The 27,793-nt window shown below is 48.1% G+C and overlaps 1 long non-coding RNA gene across 1 annotated transcript; it reads right to left on the minus strand.

Annotated features, from left to right (window-relative positions):
• Positions 1-7,558: 7,558 nt before the first annotated feature.
• Positions 7,559-27,590, minus strand: LOC150010693 (uncharacterized). The gene is made up of 2 exons (XR_016511416.1): positions 27,089-27,590; positions 7,559-8,149 (listed from the first exon to the last, which is right to left on the minus strand). It is a non-coding gene; the product is annotated as an uncharacterized LOC150010693 (long non-coding RNA).
• Positions 27,591-27,793: the final 203 nt, after the last annotated feature.

Raw genomic sequence — 27,793 nt, forward strand, 5'->3', positions numbered from 1 at the left:
CATGGTTCATTCATTCATTCAGCAAACATTCGTTGAAGACCTACTCTGGAAAGAAGCTCCCTGCTCTTTTGGAACTTGTATTCAAGGAGATAGTTAATAAGCTGAGAAGAAAAAAAACCCAAACAGGGAAAGGTCAGATGGAGACACCAAACAGGGCACATGTTAGGGCTGCCTGGGAGAGGGAAGGGGACTGCTGTCGCCTGAGTGGTCAGAGAGGGCCTCTTGGAGGAGGTGACCTGGAACTAAGAACTAACCAAGAGGTGATCAGTAGGTGAAGATAAAGGAACTCTGTGGAAACGTTAGGACTAAGTAAACTTTCTGTAGTGCCACAAATGGGGACACTGAAGTGATATGGCTTATTTTGGAGGTTGGTGGCAAAGCTAGGATAGAATCCAGGACCTGGGTTCCCTGGACAATGCTTTTCCCCAGCAGGTATCACTATGGCCCTCATAAGTGTCTTCTCTGAGTGCTTTTATGAACTTAGGGCTACACAAAAGATGTGTCTCTCCATCAGGCAGATCTTAAGGATTTCTGGAATTCCTACAATGTTCATGGTGCTAAAGCCCAGAGCCATGAAGAAGGTAACAGACCAAGCCGTGAGTTAGCCACTCCCATGCAGGAAAATGAACATAGCCACACCAGAGAGCCCGGATGTGGACAGTGTCCCGAGATGCTGCATGTAGGAACTGAAGGGATCCGCAGAGGAGAGGTCACTGCCCTGGGACTGGGAAATTAAACTCTCTTCTACCAACAGATGACTTCTCAGCCCCCAGCTCCTGGCATGGGAACCCAGGAAGGGGAGGAGATCTTCTGTCTCACACCCCAGCCCGGGGGTGGCCTGGACTTTCAAAGAAGCCCCGGTGGTGCACCAATGCAGCCACAGGAATGATATGAGACCGGCCTCACCCCTGCTCATTTCTGTTCCTTGTTGCTCTGCCCACCCCACCCCCCACCCCGCAGCCTTTGATCTTAGTCCCACTGAGCTTGGCCTGGTTTGAGGTCTCCTGCTGTGACGCCCCAGGCTGGGTCTCCCCTCCCCTCTCTCTCTGTATCACAGCCGGGATCTGGCCTCCTGCCTTCTGGGCTGTGGCAGCAGGATCCCTCAGGACCCAGCAGGAGGTAACAAAGGGAAAAGGTAACTTTGGGCCAGACTGGGGGGGTGGTTTTGCAGGCGAAGGGCAGCGAGGCAGGTGCAGTTTGATGGGTGATGAAAACTGTCTCATCCCTGGCCATCAGAGAGGCACCTGAGATCTTAGGGCAGTTGTAGGTAGTAATCAGGCGTTCGGGCTCTGGGTGGGACCTGCTCACATTGCATGCTAAGCCCTTTTCGCCCTGGGTCGCCATGGCCAGGCCCCGTAACCACTGTGTGCCTCGGTCTGCTCGTCTGTGAAATGGAGGTAAAAGATTAGCCACTTTGTGGGGTCGTTATGGGGATTAAATGAGGACGTATCCGTGAACGTGCCTGGCTCGTTGTAATCGCTCTGAACCGCTGCTGTCTCTGAGGCTGAGGTCTCAGCTGCCCTTGGGAGGAATCGGCCAGAGCTGGGGAAGCCTCCTTCCTGCCTTCTGCATGGAGCAGTCTAACTTCCACTCACCTGCATCCTTGTTCTTTCTCCTCTGGCTCCCGGCCCAGGGTGGGTCTAAGGACCCCTGAGGGACTGCCACAGGGTCTTCCTTCTTCTTCCCGCACCAGCCCCTTCTGGCCCTGGCTTCTCCCGCTCAGAGCTGTCCAGTGGGTCTTCGAGCCCTGCTCAAAGTCCTCAGTGGCTCCCCGTGACTGCAGAGGAAATAGCAACCTCCTCAGCTTTTCATTCAAGACCCTTGGCAATCTGATCTTTTCTTCACTCTCAGCCTCAGGTGGATCTGGGCAGGTTAAGCCTCAGTTTGCATCTGGGCCCCACAGCATCTGAGCTGTGAAAACTGAGGAAGTGTATACAACCTAGCACCTTCGTTTTCTTACCTATAACATGGAAATAATTATACCTGCCTTATTGACTTCACAAGGGGGTTGAAGATCAGATGAGCAGAGATGCGTGTGCTGTTTGTACCTGGAAAGCAACTCACTGTTTTTGGACCACACAGTGGTTTCCATTCTCTGGGCCTTTGTTCTGGTCGCTCCCTCTCCCTGGAGGGCCTTGTCACCTTCATTGTCCGAATGGGTACCTCGGTCTCTTCTTCTCACGTTTCCTCGGTCATGGTGCCCACGCCTCTCTCACACCCCTGTGATGGCCTCACTCAGTCCTTGACTTCTGGGACTGGCCTTACCTCCTTCAACTGTGAGCCCCGAGAAGGCAGGACTATCTCAAATCAGCTCTGGTTTTCCTGCAGCACCTGACCCCGCCCTGCCCCCCAATATACACACAATAGATGCTTGATGAGCGCCTGTTAGAAGGAGGGGTGACTGTATGGATGAAGGAATAAATGGGGGTCGAGTGATGGTTCGCTGAAGCCACAGAGATGGGCCTGATCCCCGCCTGGGGCCTGTTCTGTGGCCCTAGATGACTAGTTTGCCATTTCCCACATGTGGCCCAAATGTTCACAAACATAATGGACCTAGAGTTAGTACATAGGAAGGACTCAGGGGCAGAAATCTGATTGGAGGTTGGGGAGGGGGCTGTCTGAAAGCTGTGTTATGCAGAGCACACACAAGCACACACATGTGGACACGTGGTATAGATCCCTCTCATTGTGGGTGTGGGTTAGGGGTGGGGCTAGTCTCGCAACAAAACCAAGGCGTGCCGGTCAGTTGGTGCCATCCCTCACTCCTGCCGGGGTGTCTCCAAAGTGCTTTCCAGGGAGGGGGGTGGGGAACAGTGGGGTTGTACAGGAGCTGGGGAAGTGACTCCTGGTGACTTGAATTATGTCACCCACACTGGAGCACCTGATTTATTATCAGGGACTGAAACACACAGAAGAACAAAGGGCCCCGGGGACATTTGTGACCCAGCTGCTCCCTCCATGTCGAGCCAAGGCGCTGTACTCTCAGCTCGCTGCGCCCCCCCTCACGGCCCACCCCCCACTGTCATATTCTGGGGCCACACATTCCTCCGGCACGGCTGAATCCTAAGTATTTTAATGCCTAGTATCTATCTCCGTATGGATTTTTGTTTTATCATGAGGCCGCTGGAAGGTTTTTTTGTGTCTCTCTGAGACAGATGTCAGTAAAAGCTTCCAGCTCAGATCAAGGGCGGGTCAAGGCCTCTGAGATGGGTCTGAAGGTCCTGTTAACATCATTCAATCTAATACCCAAATATACCTTGAGTCATTACGCTGTTTTTATAAGAAGCTCTGAGCCATATGTTCGGGAACTAATTAAACACACAAATCAAGCCCTGGGATCAGGTGGAGCTCTGTTTAAATATCTTAACCTTTTATGATTATCTTAATTTAGAGAAAATTTAAAACACATTCAGAAGTCTTAGAAAATGAACTAACTAGGAATTTACTGGCCGGTTTCTTTTCTTGATGTTGGGATCATTTCTTTATAAGCCTAGCCTGGATTGCTGTGGAAATCCTCTGTGCTCACAACTTCCCAGGAAATGTAGACATTTGTTGGCCTGGGAAGCTCAGAAGGGGCCACACCCGCAGCTTGTCCCAGCCCGAAACCCCACCATTCCCCATGTACGGCCCAGATGTCTCCCGTGTGCCAGAAGAAAGGGGGAAAAGAGAGGGCCCCACACCTGGAAGTTTTATCTTCTTTTTTAATAAAATAAATAAGTATGAAATGAATAGGTGTGAAATGGTCTTACAGCCCATGTCATTTTGGGGGACGCCATGGAGGGGAGTTCAGGACAGGGGCTGATGTGTAAATGGCACAGGTCTGGCTCCAGATTGGTGGCCCACATGGCCGAGAGAAGGCAAGAGCTCGCAGGCTGCCCTCCTCTTCCATTCCAGGTTGGCTCTGGTGGTCGAGAGTCGAGGGCATGGTCAGGGGATCCACGTCTTCTCCCCTACTTCAGGTAGAAGAGATGCTTCATATCTAAGGCATGTCTGAAGTATGTATACTTATCAAATCTGATTGACGCATAACAGGGTCTTATAGTCTTTTAGCTGTTCATTCAGTACATGTTTATTGAGCACCTAGATGCCAGGTTCTGGGTTCTGTTCTGGGCCCTGGGGATTCAGTGAGCTAGAAAGACACAGTCTTTACCAGGATATTAAACCACCTCCAATGCAGGGGCCCAGTTACTGTTTCAAGACTGAAGGCATCTCAAAAACTCTTTTCGTAATGATCTTAGAACCATTAAACCTTAGAAGAGGGTTTCCAAATAAGATACAGGATGCCCAGTTAAGTTTTATTTCAGATAATCAACAAATACTTATCCCAAGTATGCCCCACAGATTACAAGAAACATGTTTATATTATTTGTTGTTCATCTGAAGTTCAAATGTAACTGGGTATCCTGTATTTTTATTTGATAAATTTTGCAACTGTACTTTAGCCAAAAGATATAAATCCATGAAGGTAGTGTCTCAATCATGGACGTTAAGTACTAATTTTGGAGGAAGGCAACCAGATACAACCTTGTCCCAGGCTTCTTTACCTATGTTATTTTATTTAGACCTCACCATAAAACTCCACGAAGCAGGTTCTATTATCATCCCCACTTTGCTTCTGAGTACATGGAAACTCAGAGAGGTTAAGTGACTTGCCCAAGGTTGTCCAGCCTGGGCTCTTTTCATGGAGCTTGAAATGCCAAGCTGATGATGATCTTTGCAGAGTTCTTATTTCCCTAGCTTGCCCTGGCTTCCCTCAATGTCTTCCCCCATTTTCCACAAACGTACCAGGAGAGATTCTCTCCCATCAGATCCACGTCCCCGCTATAATGAAAACCACCACCCCACCCCATGAAGGACGAGGTCTGTTGAACCCTAATGAGAATGGTTCCGATTATGCAAAGAGCAACCTCGTGGTTATTCTAATGTTACAAGTAAATATAAAACATTTAGAAATACTTGGCTTGGGCTGTTTTTTTCAAGTACAGATGTCTGACTCCCTGCCAGTTTATTATTAAAAATGCTACGGTGGTTTGGGCACAAAGATTGCTAGAGAAATAAAAGCTGATGCACTCCGAGCGCTTGCTTTGACTTTGCGGGAAAAGTCGGCACCCGGGAGGCCGGCGCAGATGGTGGCTCACGGTGGCTCTGAAGTGGGGACCCCAATATTCAAAGTTCAGTCACTGCCCTGCTCAAAAACCTGCAGGTGCTTCCCATGGCACCTCAAATCCCAAGCCGGCTCTCCTTTCCCTCGCTTACTGGTTTCTTCAACTGTCTACACATTTGCACGTGCCGCTCCGTCTAGCTTCTGTCCTTCAGGCCATGCTGACCAGCTTCCCTGACGTGGCTGCCCTCCTCCTGCCTCCTGCACTCTCTATTCCCTTCATTTTCTTTAGAACTCTCTGAAATTCTCTCGTTAACTCTTTCCTTCCCACCAGAAAGCAAACCTCGTGAAGACAGGAGCTCCATGCATTTTGTTCCCCCACGTTGTCCCCAGCACATACAGCAGTGCTAAACATATACATATACACAGTACTTGCTCAATAAATCTTTGGTGAACAAACTAATGAATTTACCAAAGCATCTGAAGTCTTACATTGTGTAGTCTGTTCTGGGTCCCTGGGCCAGAAGGAAAGTGGCAGCTTCTTCTATACATTTTAATCAACTCACGGAAAACACTCAACCGTGGAGCATAGTCTGCGAGCAATGTTCCTGCGAGCCATGTTGCGAGCAATCGTCTGACAGCAGGAACTCCCAGGACATAGCGCCAACCTTACTTAGCAATGGAAATCGCTCATTTGCTATAGCATTTGTTTATGTATGAAGGAAAAGCGTAAAAGAGAAAGAAGATTAAGGGGGTTCAGATGCACCACCACAAATATCATCACCCTAATAATCTTCCTATTCCAGGCAAATGTGATGATGTGGCCAGAACGATTGGGCGGCAGGGGTTGGTGGGAGAGGAAGCATTCCTTGGATACTTGGTTCTTAGCTTGGCCTTCAAGGCTCTTCACACACTTGGTTCAATCTTTCCCGATTTCCTCTCATGCCTCTCCTTATATGCAGCCTGCATTCCACGAGTCCTGAATCCTTTCTCATGCCTGAATTTCCTGCATGCTTTCCCACGCCTGCCCCTCTACTCTCTCTGTGCCCTTGACCTGGAATGTCCTTTCCCCATACATGCAGATCCAAAGCCTACTCATAACTCAGGACCTGGTTCAAAGATCATCATCTTCTTAATCTTTGATCACGTCGACCTCTACCTGGCAGTGATCTCACCTTCTTTGGACTCTCTGGGCAATGTTTTCTTTTTCTTACTGTGTTCTGCTTGCATTAAGCCTGACTTCAAGCTCCTTAAGGGCAGGGGCTGTGCCTCATTTTATGTCCTCCACTGGCCCTGCACAGTTGTTTTTGTGATAAATGAGTTACTGACATTTCTTGGGCACATGCAGCCTTAAGTCGTTGGCTGGGGGCCATCACGGGACAGTGCCAGGACGCTATGGCTGATCAGGGACTGTAACTGTACCTTCCCCTTTCCCACGACGTGAGGGAGTAGTGATGTGACTTATGGAGTGTCTACAGGACCCCACGTGTCCAAACAAAAGGCCCTGAAAATCGACTCAACTCTCCCTTTTCCATTCAGATGTGTTCCTTCTGGGTGGCCAAAAAGCCTGAACCAGTCGAATTCCTGGGCGCTGTACAAACCTCTCCAATTCCCAGCTTTCCCGAATGTTTTCTTCCAAATTTTCATCCAAAAAAAAAAAAAAAAAAAAAAAAAATCCCTGGAGAGACTCAAGTGCCCACACTGAACACATGAGTCTGAGAACCAGAGATCAGAGTGGAGACCGATCCCCCGTTTTTGTCAGGTAAATGTGGTCAAATACATGAACACGCAAACAGAGCTACTCACGTGGCTTGTAAACAGAGCCTGCGTTTCACACGGGATCCAAATTCACCTTTAAAAGGATGGTAACTGGTTTTGGAGAATCTCACTCCTATTAAGCCACGGATCCTCCCTTTCTGCATGATCCAGGAGAATTAGAAATGTTCTGGGAGCAATGTGGTTTTCAAACGAAGCCCAGTACAAGCTTTTGATCTATACAGGGTAGTACGTATGCATGTGCAACCCTGCGGAATTGACAGGCTAAATTTAAACACTCCCCTCACGTACGGGATCTGGATTTACGATTTTGCTGTGGGACACACACATCTTTTGCATTTTCCACATACACAACACATGGAGAGGTGAAATGGGAGCCCTGTGATCTTCGGAGGGCTAACACCCAAGTGTGGCCTTGGCAGCTTTGGGGGCCATTGTCATATTTTCAACAACTGATCGCTGTTGGAGAGCGAGCTAGTAAAAATGTTTCCCCGAACTCATTGTGAATTGCAACAGGAGGAAACACTCCATCACCGAAAAGTGACACTAATGTATTCTATTAGATTTTCTTATCATGTTAAAGAGCATATTAAAAGGAAATGTTTGGAAAAGGGATGCCATAACGTGGTATGATGGATTGAGAATTCCTAATTTGGAAAAAATGCGCTACGACAACCATGATTGATGTGAGTGACCTACTTTATTTTATAAGAAAGTATGAGTTGCCTCAGGCTCATTGGTACACATATTTGGAAAAAGTTGTTTTTTTTCCACATTAAGTTTTTATTAACATTTTCAAAAGAGCAGAAACACCATAGAAGGATATAAGCTGTGACTTGTCAATGCAGATGTGTTTGTAGTCATTTGCTGCTTAGCAAAATGCATCCCCTCGCTGGAAGGGATCCTGAATTAGCAGTTTCTTGCCAAGGGAACACCTGACAGGGAGAAATATGACACTCTTTTCACCGATAAAAAATGACAGGGAAGAGCCTTTTTTAAAAGCACAAAATAGATCTTTGGCTACTTGTAGGCAGCAATCTCTTAAGAATGATGAACATTTCATGGAGTCCATTGGCCACCTTCTGGCTGCAGCGAGCACACGACAGAGACTGAGTTAACCACTTTGTTTCTCCGTTGGAAGTTGTAGCCCAAAGCTGAGGCTGCCCATCAAGCGAAGCTGCTGGGGCTGGAAGTTGGGAGCTCTGGGTTTATCCCCGAAAGCCGAAGACACTACGGAGGCTCCAGCAGAGGGTGGGTGGCTGACGAACCATTCTGTTGCCATTAAAATGATGTTACCAGTGAGTTTAAGAACTTAAGAAATGCCAGTGATAATGTTTGTTGAAGAAAGTAGGATAGGAAGAAGAAATACGTATGAAAAAGTGGAGATGGGAGAATAAATTGGCAGCAGCTTTTTAGAGGGCAATGTGTTGATTTGTCCCCCAAGACTTAGGCTTCTGCATGCCTTTGGACCCAGAAATTCCACTTATAGAAATTTCTCCTAAAGAAGTAACTACGAACGTTCACAAAGATTTAGGTAATAAGAGGTTCACTATATATTTATAATAATAAAAAGTGGACTCAACCTAAATGTCTGAAGTTTGGGATTGCTTAAGCACATCCATACATTTAATACAGTTGTTAGAATAATAATGTAACATCATAACGTGGAAAAGGTTTATAGTTTATTAAGTAAGAAAAGTAGGCTAGAAAACAGTATGCATATGGTAATGCTATTTGAACAGCTATATCTACCTCAGCAGATATTGTTATATATATGACACCTTTTCAGTATTTATAAGTAAATATACTATATATATTTTTTCAAACTGTTAAGAATGACAACTTCTAAAGTGTAGATTTTACAAGTGCTGTTTGTTTTCCTTTGTATGTTTTCACTTTCTACAATAGACACACTTTAATTTGGTAATAAGTAAGCAGTTATTAAATGGAAAATCTGAGCGACTCAACTGATTACCTAATAGAAACAATAAGAGTTTACAAAGATTCCCAGATGCAAACTAAATAGTTTTCTCGTCTAATAGTAACAAATTGAAAATATAAAATGAAAAGTTATTTCATTCACTATAGCAAAAACAAAACAAGCATAAGTCACTCACAAAACTGAAAATACAATGACTAATTCATGTAAGAAATATCTAGCACCTACTCAGAAGCAAATATTGCAGTATATAAAAAAAAATCTAAACCAAGTAAATTCTTGCATTTCTGCTTAGGATGAATAAGTATCGGGAAAATTTCAACTCTCCTCTAAATTAGTTTATAGGTTTTATACAATTCCAAAATAATTTCTGATTAGAACTGGCACATTGATTTTAAATATTATCTAAGGAAATAGGTATGTAAGAATTGGTAATTTTTATAAAAAGGAATGAGGGTGCACTTGCCCTATTGGCTTTTAAGAGAATAATTAATCATTATGATAATGTTATAGTATTATCAAATAGACTAATGAATAAAATAATGATAATGTAGTATTATCAAATAGACTAATGAATAAAATAATGATAATGTTGTAGTATTATCAAATAGACTAATGAATAAAATATAATGTACAACAGAATAAAATAACTTAATGGAGAATAAGACATATATATGGGAAGCTAGTATACGATAAAGATGATACTTCTCATTAGTAAGAAAAGGCTTGATTGTTCCATAAACTGTGCTGGAATAGTTATCCATTTGGAGGAGGGGAGTAGATTTCCACCTCATGCTACATACACAGAAAAAAAATTCAAGTGTATCAAAGATGCACACATTTTAAGAATTATAAAAGCTGCAAAAGAATAATAATTCCATAATCACGAGAAAGAGAAGGACCTTTCTTGAAAAGTGATAAACCTCAGAATCCATAAAGGAAAAAACTTATTAATTTTACCTGCGTAAGCATTTAAATCATTGGAATGGGAAACACACACTCTAAACAGATGAAAAACTAGGGGAAAAAATGTAACTTGCATGACAAGCAATCAGTTAGGGACTTTACTATATAAAGTGCTATATTAAGATAAGAAAAATGCCATCATTCCAGTAGAAAAATTGGGAAGATACAAGCAAGTTTTACACAGAAGAAATACAAGTAGCCACTAAACATACAAAAAAGAAAGATGCTCCAGCTCACTAATAATCAGTTTAAAATTAGGAAAAAAAAAGATTATTTTCATTCATAGCTATCAACATTTTAAAAAGAAATAATAATATTCAATGAATTGAGGACATGGAGAAGTATTTTTGATTCAGTTATTTCATTTCAAGGAATTGACCCCACGAAAAGAGTCACAACATGTCCCAGTGGATGCTGGAATACCACACAGTAGGTTGACGGAGGAGGCAGACTTATGCACTGACAGAGGGAGCTTCACGAGACAACGCAGCTTCGTGATCCCAATGTCCGTTTGGGAAGCATGCGTAGCTATTTGCATATCGAGGGGAATTTTTACAGTGCACTGTCAGTGGTGGTGGGATGGGGGAGGCACCTTCTCTGACTTTGCCCTCTTCTGTCACATTGACATCTTTTATAATCACGGGTGACTTTCATAATAAAAAACAATGCACATCTGACAGATGTGTCTAGAGAAGTGAGGCGACTTGCCTAAGGTTGGGAGCATGTGAGGACCAAAGGCTCTGGGTCCCCTGATGCCAAGGCCCCTGCTGTCCCCAAGCAGCCACTCCTCCAAAGAAGCCCATGAGCACCCAGGAAATGCCATTTGCTGCCTACTGTCTGGTTGTGACCACCCCATCCCCAGGCACTCTTGGCGGGGAGGGGCCCACATACGAGGCATTGGTTTAATGGGTTTCAGGGTGGGGGCTGAACCCATAGTAGTGATGGGGCCTCCCCAGCCCCATCTGCAGGGGCTGCCAACCAGTACTTGTACCAGCTTGCCCACTTGCCCCATGAGAGAAATCTTGGGAGGGAATCCACCCACCCACCCTCAGTCCATGGAAGCAAGTTTCCCTTGCTGGAGGTTAGCCTTGACCAAGGGCGCTGTGGAGTTTTCTGCATCATCAGGATGACTTTGATCCCTGGCTCCTGTCTAGCAGCTTTTGCTAAGGCTGGTTGGGCTGAATCTCTGGGGGTCCCTGGGAAGGGCACAGATCTGAACATTCTCAGTGGGTATTGTCCTGTCCAGGAAAGGCTTCGAATCCCTAAAGCCTTGTTCTGTAAGTCCTACATTTGATGGATTCACACTGTGCTTCCGCAGTCTTGCTAAGTCCCTGGCATACAGCAGGTGCTCCATAACATTGGCCCAATCGGTGGATTGGCTGTGAGGACCAGGTGCCATCTCCAGTCCTTCCAGAGCTCACCCTGGCCTGGAGCCATCCCTGTCCCCACCCCTGAGACTCTACTGTAACTTGACGTGGATGAGTCTCTAGGACCCAAATCCTCCCAGCCTGGCGAGACGCTCTACCAGCCGTATTTTCAGGACAAAGGGGCTGGAAGAACCGAGGCCAGTTTTATCTAAGACACTGAGAGTGATATGCTGCAGTGAAGTGGAGGGGGACCTCCATACCTCTGCTCTCCGGCCACCTTTCTAGCAGTTTCACCAGCTTCAACATCCCCAGGAATTTGACTCTGCTCCTCAGGCCAGGGACCGTGCTTTTCTGCGTCTCTGTTCCAGCACATAACAAGGGCACATGAGCAAATGTGGCTCCTCTTGTAACAACTTGCCACGATAAAATTCAGAAGTTTAGGATTGGTAATGATGTTATAGGCCACACAGCCCCTCCACTGGAGACCCAGAAGCAGCCAAGACTTGTCTAAGGTCACAGAGAGATAATGGAAGAGATTCAGCCAGGATGCAGGAGCTGGTTTTCAGAGGTCAGCCAAAGCTAAGGCATCTCACTCGGCGTGGCTTAGGAGCCAGAGGGACCCTGTTGGGAGCCACCCCTCACATACCAGAACCCCCCACATTGGCTCCAGCCAGAGCTCAATTAACTGCTGGGAGAGGCATGATGCTCTTATAATGAAGTCATATCTATCACAAAGATCCTGAGGCTACTTAGCTGTGAAATAATTACACGGGCCTCAGAACTGGGAGATCAAGGATTTCTATCCAACATCCCATGAGATGCTCTTAAAAAAAAAAAGGTTTCACTATAAACTGCAGGTGGGGTGGGGAGAGGCAAGATTTCTGAGCCAGGACACCATGTTTTAATTCCACCTTTTATGTTTTGGCATCATCTCATCTATGTGTATATATCTCTTTATGCACATTAAAGAAGATTTAAAAGAGTAACAATTGTCATCCATACTCATAATGCTATAACTCAATTTTACCCACATGCCTGTGTCTCCTTGTTTAATTACATAAGCAATACATAAATCCACTCTCCCCCCTTGAAGTAGTATATCTTTCCAGAACTTTTCTCTGGTTTAGATCTAAGTATTCATATGTAACTCTATATTAGTGTGTGAATAAAACACACACCAGTAAATGTTTATTTTAAACATTAGTGGGATCATATTATGTATTGTTCTGGAACTTGCTTTTTTCTCCCTTTAACAGGTCTTAAAGATCTTCCCATGACACCACACGCAGATAGCCACCTCCATCTGTTTAACAGTTATGCAGTTTTCTGTAGTATGGAAGTATCAGAATTTTTTTTTTTTTTTTTTTTGGTATGAGTCTTCCATTAAGGCACACTTAGACCATTTCCAATGGAGATCTATATATAGTCTTAAGCTTGCTACCTCTCTCAAATGGCTGATGGGTCTTTTAATTTATAACAGCAGACGTCTAAGTGCCCAATAAGTATTTGTTGAATAACTACCTGATCAGGAAAGGGAGAGCATGGCTGAAAATTATTTTAACGATTAATGCTTGTCTAATATCTGCACTTTACAAAGGAGTTTTTATACCCTGATTGCATTCTTTCCTCAGAACAATTGTGTGAGGTTATTAGATCCTGCATTGTTATTACACCCAACTTACTGATGAGAACAGCATCGGGAGGAAAAAAAACCAGGAGATTTTATGTATGGACACATGAAATAATAGTTATCTAGTTCCCCAGTAGTCCTTGAAGGCAAGGACGATAATTCACTAAATTCTTTAACCCTGTTAATTGCAGGTCAATTGCAAATTTCCTTACAAATGGTAAATGCACAATACTGTTTGAATGAATAAATGATTCCTAAATACTGTCAATATGTGACATTAAGTGGTCCTATACTTCTGGGGGCACAGGGCCTCCTAACCCACTCTGTTTTTGAGACAGCAACCCAGCTGTCCTGAACCAACTTCACCATCTGGTGACTGGTGTGGGGAACAGCCTTTTCTTTCTTCCCCCATGTTGGGGGTTTTGCTTTTTCCTCTCTCACTACTGGGTCAAAGCCACCTGTGACGATCCTTCTCCTGGGTTCACGTACCTTCAAAATTGTCTTTCCTTTCTCTTTGGAATTATAAATCTCGCCCACTTCTACTCCCTTCAAATAATATGAAAGTCAAAAAACAAACAACCCCAATTATGCCTGAGAAGTCCAAATATAATGCTCTCATAGCAGTGAAAAGGGGGCGCATACATTCTGAAGTGGAATCAGATCTGGGGCCATTGACCTTCAACGTGCCCCATGACACCCCTATAGGTCTTAATCTAATTCTGTATCCCATCAACTCTTCTTGTTTCAAAACATGTTATCCTTTGCCAACAAAGCATTCACTCTATTTTTCAGTTTTATTTAATTATAACAAGCTCTATCTACATGAAGGCAGACCCCAAAATATCTGGAATTTATTTGTAAAAAATTATATATTTATTCTTCCATGTTTAAACTTGAGTCACCTTCAAAGTACTCTCTATCTGATGCAATACACCTATCGAGACTTTTATCTCCACTGCTCAAAACAGTTTTCTAACTCATTGATTTTGATGCCTTTTAGCGCTTCTGCCATTTTTTGTGTCACCTCTTCCATATCGGCAAAATGATTCCCTTTGAGGACTTTTTTTCATTTGGGGAAACAAATAAAAAAGTCACTCGGGGTGAGATCAGGTGAATAGGGAGAGTAGGGTGTAGAGGTCATGCCATTTTTTGGTCAAAAACTGCTGGACACTCAGCATGGTGTGGGAAGATGCACTCATAAATTACCCGTCATGAAATGGGCAAACACATTGAATCTTCAAAAAATATTCACTGAAGCCTAATGCAGCCTCTCACAACAACACCAGCTGGTATTCAGATACAGATGGGTTCCTAGAACTCTCACCTAACAGGGGAAGCCTGTACTACTAGGGGCCCACCCTCCAGAAGATAATTCCATTTTGGGGGGTTCCCCTTTGTATAAGATTTTATTTTTTTAAAGATTTTATTTATTTATATTTAGAGAGATGGGAAGGGAGGGAGAAAGAAAGGGAGAGAAACATCAATGTGTGGTTGCCTCTCACACACCCCACAACTGGGGACCTGGCCTGCAACCCAGACATGTGCCCTGACTGGAAATCGAACCGGCGACCCTTTGGTTTGCAGGCCAGCACCCAACCCACTAAGCCACACCAGCCAGGGCAAGATTTTATTGCACTTATTTATTTACAAGGTAGTCTTCTAAATGCTAAGCTGCGTGAGGGAAAATAATATAAGATTTTTTTCATTTTAAAATCCTAAATGCCAACACAATGCCTGTCAGAAAGCTGGTATGGGGTGTGTGTATACATTTAGCTTTTCTCCCATTTTTTCCATGGTATACAATCACTATAATCCCTACCAACCTTAAAATTCTGTATCTTATGAGTAGGCATTTAATAGATTTTTGGGAGAAGAAATCTGGAACCTTGACCACTATTTATAACATTTTTTCTATGAGATGAAACATTCTGAGTCTTAAACAATGAGTAAAAAGAAAACTTTTGGAATATCATCTATTTGAAAGTTAAGCCTTTTGATCCTCCTTCCTGACTCAAGTTTAGATCCTTGTTAGGCTCCAAGGGATCCCCACCCCTATCAGAAAATGCAGTCCATCAAAGTAGAGTCTGGTAAATGGTGGGCCTCAGCAGGGTCTTAAGATTGCATTGCCCTTTTAAGGACCCAGCCCCTTGGAGTTAACTGAAGCACTGAAAAAGGAAGAGGCTGGTGTGTGGCGAGGCGGGAAGCCTGGTATCCTTCTGTGTGAAGTTCTAGGTATTGTGTGTAGCTTGTCTTTTTTCATTCTTCTCCACCTCCCCAGTTAGGCCTTTTGCTATAATATTTGTCCAAGATTCTCTCTCTTTATTGAGGTATAAAAATTTGTAGTAAAATACATAGGTCTTAAGTTCAATGAGTTTTGGCAATTGTATACATTTCTGTTACTGTCACCCAGATCAAGATAGAGAGCATTCTTAGCGCCCCACAAAGTTCCCTGGTGCCTCTTTCCAGTCAACCCTCTCCCAGAGGCAACCACTGTTCCGAATTCTATATACAGTTACAAACTTCATGTAAACAGAATCAGTCATAGCACGTTTCTTTCCTTTCTTTATTGACTAGAGTAACAATAACAAAATGTGTAGACATAATCTACTTTCTTTTCTAAGGTGTCAAAAGGTAACATCCCCACATGTTTGACTGTGGTGGCTTCTGACTTGTGTGAATTTACGTGATTGTTACTTTGTTCTTTTACAATCTGATCTAATATAAAAAATACATATAATTTTGTAATCATGAGAAAAATAAAGCTTTTTCATGGAATAAGGGACATGGCTCTCGTGGAGCATGAACAAGTGAGGTTCGGAATGAGTGTTGACAGAGCCCTGGCAAGGCTCTTGCTAGTGGCAGGGTACTTGGTCCATCATCATCTCAAAGTTAAAGACTCCTCAGCACATTTCCTGTCTGCGTTCTTGGTTATTTATCTCTTTGGATATGGATCCACTTGACCAAAGGATCCCTCCAACCTCAAATTCTCCCTTGGATCTTAGCAAAGAAGAAAGTATCTAAAGCAAAGGTTAAAAATTCTATTAAAATCGTGAAAAAATACACAGACATATAATGCTAAACCCCTGATCACACATTTGATTTTTAATGAGGTGCATTAAATGATTATAGAGCAAAATATACAATGCAGATAAAATATGTATACATTCTATGATCTCTGAATATTATTTGAACGCCGGTAAGGGACAACTCCATGTATGCACCCTGCAACACAGATGGGTGCTTACATGGTGTAAGAGAGACAAAAATAAATAGAAAGTTTTGACTCATGTAATAATATTTGCAGGAACACTTAAAACAAAGAGCAAACAACCTAGCAATTTCATAACAGAAGGCAAGGCCTAACTCCGTTGCTTAAATGGTCCCATATGTAGTGTCTGCAGAGCCTGGAGGCTTAGAATGGGCCGGCCCGGGGCTGGTGCCAGGGCTCTCGGTGAGTTGGCTGGGCAGCAAGCAAGTCATTTAACCTCACTGAGCCTGTTCTGCCTCTCTAAACTGGGGTGATAATGGCAATATCCATTGGTGTGAGAGGTGACTGAAGTGAGGTGTGAGCTAGGCATTTGTAAACCGAACACACTAGCTACAATGCCACCTCTTTCTTGTCACTTCTGGACCTGGAATTAATGCTCTGATTGAGTATGGGATCCGGGACCTACAGCCTATGGTTGTTGACTCTTGGAGGGACTTAACAGCAAAGTGTTACCTCTTTCTTCACCCCATGGGCCTTAGTTTCTCCACTGGAGGAAAGAGGGTATTTTGATAGAAAATAAGGGGTGGGGTGGGGTGTTGGTGTCAGACAGACCTGGGTTGGGATCCAGATTCCCACATTTACTAGCTGTGTGTGACCTTGGGTGAACCCCTTAACTTTTCAGAGCCTCGGTTTTCTCATCTGGAAAATGGAAAGAGATGTACTTCAATGGATTACTGGGAGGACTGAATGAGATCCTTAAATAGGAACTTAGCACAGTACCTGGGACAGGTGCCATCAGTGATAGAAATGGAATGTTTTTTAGTGCAAGATCAGGGGCACATGGACAACTTGTTCCCAAGGCACCTAAACAGTTGCCCCTTAAAACCAGGATCACTGGGGCCCAGAGCAGGGGCAGAAATATGGAACTCTGATGCTAACACAATGAGAATAAAGTTTTCCATCACACTGGGCATACGCAAGATGAATCACCTGGATGAAGAAAATATTGCAGACAGGCCAGATGTGCCAAAGCCAATCTGGGGGAGACGCGTACCCACATGGCTGGCACGGTGATCCACTCTTCATCTGGAGGGCTTGGCATCCCGTGTGTGTTCAGATGCCTCTGGCCGCAGCCAGGCAAGGAGTGGGCAGCCATGGGGAGGGAGAGGAGCCGGCTGTTTTATTTTTAACAACATGAGCAGGAGGACAGTCTCCCACTTTCCCATCCCTGGCTCATCTTAGCAGACAGCCTGGGATCAGTGCACAGAGCAGGGAGGGCACAGCCTGCAGCCTTCTTCAGAGTCCACAAAAACTTTCACCCAAGGCTGAGGATTGGAGTAGATCAGAGGCCGTGGCAGGGTCTCACTGAATCTGGGGTTTTGCTGGAAGTGGGGAGCCCAAGTCTCTTAGTGGGGTTTTAGCTAAGTTTCACTGTTTTATTTTCACCCATGTTCCCCAGGTAGCCAGCCACGGGGCGGGGGCGGGTGGGGGGTGGGGGACGGGGGGGGGCGGGGAGCAGGCGGTGAGGGGCGGTACTTTAAAGAAATAAACAACCCATCGCACCATGGAGGGTTCTGTGCGTTCTTTCCCCCTGGCTAGTTCTGCGCGCTCCCCACCGCAATTTTCCTTTCTGACTCCCAGGCCTCAGAAGTAGCTACCTTCTGTTTATCTGGTTGTAAAGTCAGGTTATTTCTCATTTCTGATCCTTTATGGGCCATACCTGACTTTCAATCCCCCTCTCCCTTTTTTCTCTTCATGAGCTTGATGAATCTCTGATGCGTTTCTTGCCTTTAAAAGCAGAGATAATGTGGGGACATTTGAAATTCCCATGTGATTTTCCTTGGCCCACCTGGCCCCTGCTCTTAATGGATATTAGAAGCTGACTGTAGCTGGGACCACCTGATCTGCAAGCACTCCGAGCACCGCACAGCTTTTCCCAGCCCGGGGTCGGGAGGGCAGCAGCCAGCTGGAGCAGGGACCCAAGTGAGCCCCGAGCGCTGCTGCGTGCCCACGTAAGGAGGAGGCCAGAGCCGGTCAGGGCAGCGTCTGGAGCTCAGAACCCGGGGTGAAAGGCCTCCGTTGCTCTCCCAGACGCCTCAGGGGAGCATATGCTGCACTCCCCAAATTCATTTATGAATTCATGACATCAGTTTAGGGACCGTCGGAGGCTCTAGACAGACACTCTCAAAACCAAAACAACCAGCACCACGCCAGAGAAGAGAGAAGGAGGCGCCAGGTCCAGAACGTTGTCTCCTCGGTCCCCAGGGAATGGGCTTTGGGAAAACCACTTTTCAGAGGGAACCTGATGTCCCTTACGACAGGGTTAACATAGCCCCCACCTTTCCTTGGTGCCGAAATTGGACTCCAGGGTATTTGTTATAAAGACGTCGCCGGATGTTAAAGTGGTTTCGATTAGGGCTTTATAACGTTGCATTAAAACATCAAGTATGTACTTGCAGGAAGATTAAAGGTGCCCCAAATATTTTTACACACGCATATATAAAATAAATTTATGAGTATATATATGGAACTATATACAACATACAATACGTTGAATAAGTAATATAATAATAATGTAATATAGGAATTAGATGTTAAATATGTTAAATAGTATATAATATGATGAAACCATATAAGACATATTGTGTGTTCAGTAATATACGGTACAAACGGAGACTGGAGTGAAAAGCTACATATATATAATGTATTATAAGTAACGTGTGCTGTAGGTCGGTATGGCTGAGCCTCAGCTCAGTACTGGTTGCCTGGGAGGAAGCAGGGAGGTGCAGAGGGGTTCCCCCACGCTGTTGCATCAGCCCAGTCCTTGCCCCTTCGTGGGTCCCCACAGGCCCACGTGTCTTGGGGTGGATGCAAAGATTCCAAAAGACCAGCCCCATATTGCAGTTTACAAGAATTAACAGATGATCTCTTATAGAGGTCACGCTCCATCGGGGAGAGGGCATAAAATTCGTGTATGAGACCTGAAGGCGTCCGTCCCCGGGTTCATTGCAAGCGGCAAACATTTGGCATTTGTTCCCGGGAGCTTACATCAAGTGTTCTGTCTCAGATATGTAAGGCAACTAATTTCAAGTGCCATTTTCCAGCGTAGGCATTTAGAGGCAATCTGGAAATTGATACGAATCTTTATATGCAAGACTTGAACGTTGTAGAGGCCCTTTAAAGCTGAGGTTAGAAAGGCAGTTAAGAAACCGCGGACAGACTGCAAGGAGACGATTCAAAGCAAAGCAAAATGCCCAGTTAGAAATTTTTTATTAACCGCGCACACGCAAGTAATGTAGCCTAGTGATAATTGCTCCGTGCGTTTACTCTTCTCATGCTGGGGAAGCAGGAAAAAGGCTTTGACAGAGACGTTACCCTAACGAATTACATCGTTTAAAAGGGGAAAATATCTCAGTGGCCAATGTTGGCTTCCTGGCAAACTAAAACAGTGTGTGTGGGAATTCATTTTTCTCCAGAGTTACCTAGAAGCGGAGGCTCAAATCAATTGTGTGGAAGATGGGGGTGCGTGTTAAAGGAGGGCTCCTCTCGGTGGGAATGCGCAGCGCCCCTCCTCAGAGCGGCTTCGACCCCAGTTCTCGGGTGGGAGTTCCTGCCGCGCGGAGCGCCGGCTGCCGGGGAGGCGCAGTCCGTGGCCCCGAGGCGCGCCGCCGCGCGCAGACAGCTTTTATTTGCAGTCTCTTGAACTCTCCGTTTCTGGTTCTCTTCCCTTCGCGCGTCCTGCCGCGCAGTGTTAGACAAGCCCTGTCGTCTGTGGGCTCTCACTTCAGAGTCAATATTATCTTAGATGGGCACAATACACTGGAATGAAAAGCTAATATTGAACCAATGAGGTCCCTGCCCGTGCTGCCGCGATGCTACCCTTTGTTGCTGCGCAGCCCGGGCGAGCCGCCGACGGCCGGCTAAGCGGAGGGCGCCTGAGGTCGGGCCTCTCCGGGCCCCGCCAGGGCTGGGGGAGACAAGCCGGGCGCAGCGCGGAAGCCCGGGAGGCCCGGCCCTGCAAGCTCCTGGAGGTCCCTTCGGGCCCCCGTCTCGGTCTCTCCTCCAGCCGCCAGAGGCTGGCTGCGAAGCCGAGAGCCCCGCCGGGCCGCAGGGGCAGTGGTGAGCCGGCGTATCTGTGAGACCAGACGCAGAAAAGGGAGCGGGACCTGGTGTGCCCAGCCTCCGGGCGCTAGGGTCCTGGAATGTGAATGTGGCAGGGGAGAGAGGGCAGCTGTGGGCCCAGAACTGAGGACTTTCTGATGCTCACCTAGGGGGCAGCCTGATCACCTTGGGATCCCCTGCAGTTAAAGGCCTCCAGGGCCGCGGCCAGCTTGCGACTGCCCCGTGAAGGGTTCTCCGCAGGAGGGCGGCGGTCTGTGGACCCCTTCGAAGGTTCCCAGCTCCTGTCCACGCTTCTGTCTCTCTAGCTTCGCGAAGGCTGGACAGAGCTAGGGACGCAAAGTTCATTGGACTAGGAGCTTAGGGGCCACGGTGTTGGATTGGAGGGGAACTCAGGTCACACTCTTTTTTGTCGTCGGCCGATACAGGCACCCTTTGGGGGCACCCCCGGAGGTTTCAGGGCCGCTTTGAGTCGCCCACAAGAGCAACACGAGGGTGCGGAGCTCATGGAGTCTGGGTCGTGGCCTTCCAGCGCGGGGTTACCCAGCGCTGCCCTGTCTGTTCTTCAGCTCACTGGCCCCAAAGAGGCCGTTGCCAGCCTTCTAATCCTATACGCGGGGCTTGAATCCCCAAAAGGCTACTAGAGGAGGAGAAAGAGGGAGAGCGGTGAGGCCTGAACCCGGAAAAATTGGCCTGGAGGACAACGGTGGGCAAGTGGGCTCAAAGCAAGTTGTAGTTAACGCTGTAGGGAGTCCTGCCTGAGCATCGCCATGTGAGAAGGACCAGGGGCCACCTGCCAGGCACTTCGACCTGTTTTCTCATTGACTTGCAGACAGGACTCTGGCAACCAAGGTAGGGGAAGGGGTAGAAGGAAAGGGGACTTTCCCAGGGTTCCTCCTGGAGTGACCACTGCATGCACTGCCAGGAAGTGAGAGTATTTTATGTAACCCGAGCCTCCGTTTTCTTATCTGTAGAATGGGTATGGTGACCCCTTCCACACCAAATTATGAAGTTCACTGCGACCATGAGAGTGAGCAAATATGCCTTTACGTGCGAAAACTCGACACAGGTGAGTGGAATCGTTCTTTTAAGTCTTCCCCATATCGTCCCCAGGTTTCATGGAGAGCTTCGAGTCCAAGCCAAAAAGCCTTGTTTCCTTCTTTCCTCACAAGGCCACAATCCCCTTTCTAAGCCCTAGCCCAAGGACCCCAGAATCCAGAAAAGGGGGAGGTACTAAAAGAAGTGACAATTTCCTGGAAGAGGGGCTGTTGGAATACCAGCAGCCCCGCATAACCCCAAGAAACTCCTTAAAAAACTGGATCCCAAGTTACAAAATCGGTGACTGGTGGTGAGAGCAGTTTCAAACGAAAAGACGTGGGAGAAGGCAGCAGAGGAGTTGGGATGTGCATCCCCGGCCCCCCATGCTAGTCCTGCAGCACCACCGAGGCCACCTTGTCTGCCTCTAGGAGCACCTAGCAACAGTCTATGCCCCTGCGGCCCAATGAAAACGCAGCTTCTGGGGCTTTGGAAGGGAATGTGACAACCCACTGCCGGGTGGGGGAGAGTGCAGGGGGCACAGAGCTGTCTCCACTCTTGTGCGGTGGGGACAGCCACCACAGCGAGAGTACCTACCGGTATGTTTCCTAATTCCTGAGTCCCTGTCTGTGTCCAGTTTGTCTGTCCCTCCTCCGTCCTTGCTTGGCCTTAGACTTTTATTTGAAATCAGGCGAGGGAGAAAGAGACCAAGACCTCCTTTGATTCTGTTTCCTTGCTTTCAGTAGTGAATCAGGGCATGAATTAAGGGATTAGCGAGTTCCAACCTGATGAAGAAGGTAAACCTCCAGGGTCCTGTCATGAAAGTGGCTCTGCGCGGGGGTGAGAAGCTCCTGGTTCTGAAATGTTGGCTCTCAAAACAGATAGACCTTGCGGGATCCAAAGAAGGACAAGTGCCTGTTGACTGCAGCTGGGGCAGCAGAGGCAGGGACCAGGGTCCACACTCTCCTGCGAGCACTCGCCCACCTGAGTGGACACCGAACAATTATGCGGTTGCTGTCGCACTGGTTTCCAGCGAACCCCGCGCGGATCCCACAGTCTCACCTAACGAGAGAAGCCAGGCTGCCCCGAAACGGACGGCGTCCACTCGCTCCAGGAGGAAGGGGCCAGTCATCCAGGCCCTGTCGTGGCCTCCCAGTCGGGCCATCAAACGCCATATCCGCAATAACCACCAGGATCCTGTCTTGCGGCCACGAGGGGGCGCGAAGCTGGGAGAGTCGCACTCCGAGACCCCAGCTCTTCCGACACCACCCCAGGCGGGGCCAGAGCAGGCCCATTTTCAGAGCCACCGTGGTCAGGCCTTAGGATCTGGGACCTCACGCATGGAGTTGCGGTCGCATTTGCGCGGTAGCTAGCCATCCGTTGCCCTGGCACAGGCGATCATTACTGCTTCGCCTTTTTAGAACAGAACCTGTACCCCCACCTTTGCATCCTTCAGAAGGAAGCCCGACTCCTAGTGGAGCTGGAATTCTGGCGTGGTTGAAAGCTGCAGCGGAGAGCTGGAGGTGCTGGAGGCCGTGGGGACGCATGTCCAAGTCGTCCTCTTTCCTCTATAACCAGTGAGCCTCCTTAAGACTTCCTCTCCTGGCTCAGGCTGGGGTCACTCCAAGAGCTTCGCGATGGGGCACAGCCCCAGCACGCTCCGGGTGCAAGGGACTCAGAAGCGCGGCGGGTATCCCGTCGGCGCCGGGCCCTAGCCACTAGGCGCCGCTGCGCGCACGCGGATGCGGGGCCTGGCCACCGCGCCGGACTAGCCAGCGGCCTCTAGGGAGGAGGCCAGATAAAGACTTGATATAATAATTTTTTTAAATTTTAAGATATTAATTCTTCTTTTCGTTTTCTCGCCACCTCCCTACGCGTTCGGAAAGGCCGAGTGACTGAATCACAGATGGATGAAGGAGTTCTTAACTGGTCTGGAGGATCCCCATTCCGGGACAGCTTTTGCATGCCTAGGGTCCAGAAAAGGGCCCTTCACTCTTGTCTGCGCTTCCCGCTGCCTGGTGGGCACACAGTGGGGGCTCACGGTATTGGTTCTCGGAGAGGGTTTCAGCAGCTCTGGGCTGGAAGTGGTCGAGTATGCCAGGTGGACTGGACCGCACCAGGCCATGGACTGACAATATTATATTCTATGAACAGTGACTATGCCAAGCATTAGCTCACTTACTTCTTTCAAAAACTGTTAAGGCATTGATATTTCCTTCTCACGGATGAGAGAACCAAGGCTCAAGAGGGTGAAGGTCACACAGGCAGTGACCACAGGCTACACCTGGGCACGCACTCACCCCAGTTACCATGCAGGCCAAGCAGGACCCGGGGCAGGGAGAAGCCCGGCTGTTTGCTCCTCCAAAGACAGAGGTCCTGGTGGGGACACTCAGAGCAGAAGGTTCTAGGCCATCTCCAGAAATGTCTGCCCTTTGATGCTTCCCACTAATCAGGAATCCAGGCCTTTCTCTCCCCAGCCCCTCCCCAGGGAAGTCCTGGCCATTTACGGACCATGGAGGAGCTCAGGGCAGGAGTGTGAGACCAGCAAATACCTTATGTTTGTACAACTTTTTTGTTCAGTCTTGAAGCCCAGCAACAAACCCTGGAGATGGGTAGGTAGTAATAATAACAGAAACATCAAGGACAGGAACAAACTTTATTGCAGCTCCTTATATGCTAGATAGATACTGCTAGATCACTTTGCTCGGCTTATCTCATTGGACAGCCCAAGAGCCAAGATGCTATTCTTTATTGCCATTTCATAGAAGAGATAACAAGAGGCACAGAAAGGTTAGGTAACTTGAGGTCAGTAAAAAAAGCCTGACTTTTTTTATTTTGGTGGGGGGCAGGATAATAAGGTATAATTCAGAGTAAAATTCACCCTTTGAGGTGTATATATGTGTAATTACCATCAGGAAGAAGAGGGGTTCTATCACTCCCCCAGACAGGCCTAACTCCTACCCTTCACTGCCTTGGCAGGCAGCATTAGCCATATTTTTACAGATGACAAAATGGAGGTTGGGAGATTGCTTTGTTGCCTGAGATCACTCAGCCAGTAAGCATCGGATCCAAGATTAGAATCGTTGTGTGTCTGCTAGTCTGGCTGCCTGCAGAGTGTAGATTCCTGGATCTACAGAGCCCAACCTGCAGCTTGGGGCTTGGAGAAAGGGGGCCCCTTGCTCTAAGACAGAGGCTCAGAAATTCCCCACTCCCACCCCACGTGCTGCCTGTACAAACACCAACCCTTCCAGGGCAGCGAAGGAACAAAGAGGGGCTGGATTCGGTAAGGCCAAAGCCACCAGTAAAGTGAACACAGCCACTCAGTCCAAGGACTGGAGGCTAGAGGAATCTAGACCAGCAAGCCCCGGACCCTGGGTCACTTCCCCTGGCCAGGTCTAGTTAATGAATTACTCTTCTCGTTAATTCCCCGCACACTTCCTCTATGCCCCGCCCCCCCCAAGCCTGGGCTGCAAAGAACCTTCCCAAGATCTGCAAGTCTGGGCCCATGAATTAACATAGATTACCCAGCTTCGGGGCTTCCCAGGGCCCCTGACTCACTGGAAACTCGCTTTTCCCTGAAGGGAGCCCATACAAGGCTTGGGGCCAGTCGTTTGGGAGGCAGAGGAACTGGTAAGTCCTGCTCCTGCCAGGAGGGCAGGCACTGGAGCCCACAGCTCCCACATCCTTGCCCACCTGCCGGACAACTCGAGTCCCTGGGGACAAACCTGCCCCTCTCAGGCAGGCTGTGAGGCAGGCGGTCAGCAGAGCATGCTGCAGGGGGAGACCCGGCTGTGAGCTGCCTGGACCCTCTGCCCCTGGAGCGGGAAGCTTAGGGCTCTGGGCTCCAAACTGTGGCTCACTCCCCTTGGGGCACTCCAGACACTTCCTGGCCAAAGAGGGCAAAGGGTTTAGGGGATGCCGACAACACCTGAGAGTTCAGCCTGAAAGTTTTAAAAGAGAGGAAACTTCCTTAGGCATCACACTGTGGATACACTGGCTGGATTCCCTTTGCTCTCCAGGTTATCTGCTCTCTTACACCCGCAGCCAAAATCGCTAACACTAACTGGGCAATAAATGCTCACTGCCAGCCCTGCATCCAGGGTATGGCTTTTAGTACCCCCAGTTCAGAGGGCTTGGCCTTAGGAAGAACCTTCCACGGAGAAGGGGGCTCTCTCCCCTTCACCCCAAGATCCTGGACCTACAGCCTGCTTAAGCTGGGTTTTTCTTTCTGGCTTGCAGGGCTGACCCCTAACTCCACCCCAAGCTCATCATGGGCTGGCACCACTAAAAGACCTCTATCTTCCTGGGTGGTTTGGGATCCCCACCAGCCTGGGTCTAGTGGGGTGTCTGTCCCTACAGACTAATAGAAGGAGGGATTTCTGAGCTGGAGACCATGTTTTTCAGGATGGTGGCGCAGGCCCAGGAAAGTGTGTCTTGGAATGCACCTCACCCCAAGAGGCCGGAGAGAACATGGGGGCATCTTTTGGGTTTAAGAGAAAGGACAGGAGAGGGTGGCAAGGGTAGCAAAGCAAGGCTATGAGAACCCAATAAGGATGAAAATCCAGCCCCAACCCCTGCCCAGAGCTGGAGTCAGAGGGTTGCAGCCCGAGGCAGGGACAGGTTTTTCTCTGTGAGCATGAAGCTGAGGCCCACACTTGTCTGGTGTGAGTGTGTGTGTGTGTGTGTGCATGCCCTGGGAAGGTTGGCACCGGGCAGGGTAGGCAGCACACATGATCTGTTGGCCCCTCACTAGGGTCAGGTGCCTAGACAATCCCAGAAAGCGCACTGCTAACTCTTGCCTGAAGAGTTTTCTGAAACGGTGCTTTGGATCCCCTACCCTAACACAAACCATGCCTGGAATAAAGAAATGGAAAAATTGACATGAACATAATATACAGCAGGTAAAAACAGAGGGGATCAAGGGAGGCCCCAGTGCAGGGAAGGGAGGTAAATGGGGAAGCAGGGAGTATGTCCTAAGAAACGGGACCCTCCACTGATAAAGCTAGTGGCGGTCCAGCCTCGATCACACAGGACTTCGCTTTTCTCCGCCCCCACTCAAATCCACATTTTCCGGGTCTCACAGCAACCTAGCCACCAAACACAGGCATTTCTTCATCCTTAAGAGAAATGACATAGGCTTCCAAGTAAAGATTTAAAGAACTCCAGATTTCTTTTTATCATTAATTGTAAACGTGCAAAATACCTGCTGGTACTTCACTTTAGAAGAATGTAATTGGCAGAAAGAGGGGAAAAAAGAGGAAAAAAGAGACGGCTGATGAATAGATAATAGATCTTTAACCACCAATAAACAGAGAGCAGCGCCAGCAGCCTGGGGGATGTGATCATAATTATGCCGCTGCGTGAGCCAATGGGGACGAGGGAACTCGGCCCTAAAATCATCCCAAAACCGAAGGCGAGCTCGAAAATGCGGACACGGCCTGGAACCGGAGACGCGATCTGCAATCCCTAGATGTGAGCCCTAGGTTTGCACAGCAACCCGCCACTGGGACGACAGATGGGAAAATAATAATAGAAAGAATAATAACAGCAATAATACCAATGAAGACAACACTAACAAAGTAATAACGACAACGGAACAGTAATAGTAGCACCACACAACCTCTTCCCTGACCTTGGAACTTCGGTCCCAAATATTTCAGAAGGAGGTGAGCACTCGCCCAGAGATAGAGAACCTGTAGGGCCAGTCGGAAGCCCACTGCCCGCACGGAGTCGTGGACTCCCGGCTTAACCTGGCAAAAGGGCGATCGGATCAAGGATCGCGAAAGCCGCAACCCTGGGACCTCGAGGCCACGCGTGGTGGGAGGACCCCCACTCCCAGGTTCCCTCCTCACCTGGGAAGCCGCCAGGAATTTTGCCAGGAGTGCGGACTGAAATGACCGAACGGTTTCGTTAGCCCTCGCCCAGAACCAACCCTTGCTCAGCTTACCCATGCAGTGCTCCCAGGACGGTCCCAACTTCCCTGACGCGGGGCCGCGGGGCGCAGCAGACGCGGAGCTCTAGGAGCGAGCAATCTGCGTGCTTGTCTGTCCGTCCGTCCACCCATCCTAGCAGCTCGGGCTCAGCAGGCTCGGGATCCCGGGGGGTGGGGGGGCGGCGCAGCGGAGGCTGAGCCCGCCGGGGACTCTGCTGGGACCGGGGTGCCCCGGAGGGAGTGTTGGTGGTGGTGGAGGAGGCGGTGGCTGAGCGGGAGGAGGTGGGGAAAGAGGAGGAGGAAGAAGAGGAGGAGGAGAAGAAGGAAGGGGAGAAGGAGGAGGAGGAGGAAGAGAAGACGCCGAAGGAAGAGGAGGAGGCGAAAGAGGAGGAGGAGGAGAAGCCGCCGCGGGCGCCGCAGGAGCGAGTGAGCTGGGAGCGCGGGGCGAGGGCGCGGCGAGGCCGGGCGGCCGGGCGGGCGCAGGAGGCAGGGCTGAGGCAGCGGCGTGGACTCCGTTCCACTCTCGGCTGGGATCCAGGCCTCCGGGTTCCCAGGCGCTCGCCTCCCTCTGACGCACTTTAAAGAGTCTCCCCCCTTCCACCTCAGGGCGAGTAATAGCGACCAATCATCAAGCCATTTACCAGGCTTCGGAGGAAGCTGTTTATGTGATCCCCGCACTAATTAGGCTCATGAACTAACAAATCGTTTGCACAACTTGTG

Source organism: Furipterus horrens, unplaced genomic scaffold (assembly GCF_987537825.1).
Source record: "Furipterus horrens unplaced genomic scaffold, mFurHor1.1.pri manual_scaffold_5, whole genome shotgun sequence".
NCBI lineage: Eukaryota > Metazoa > Chordata > Mammalia > Chiroptera > Furipteridae > Furipterus > Furipterus horrens.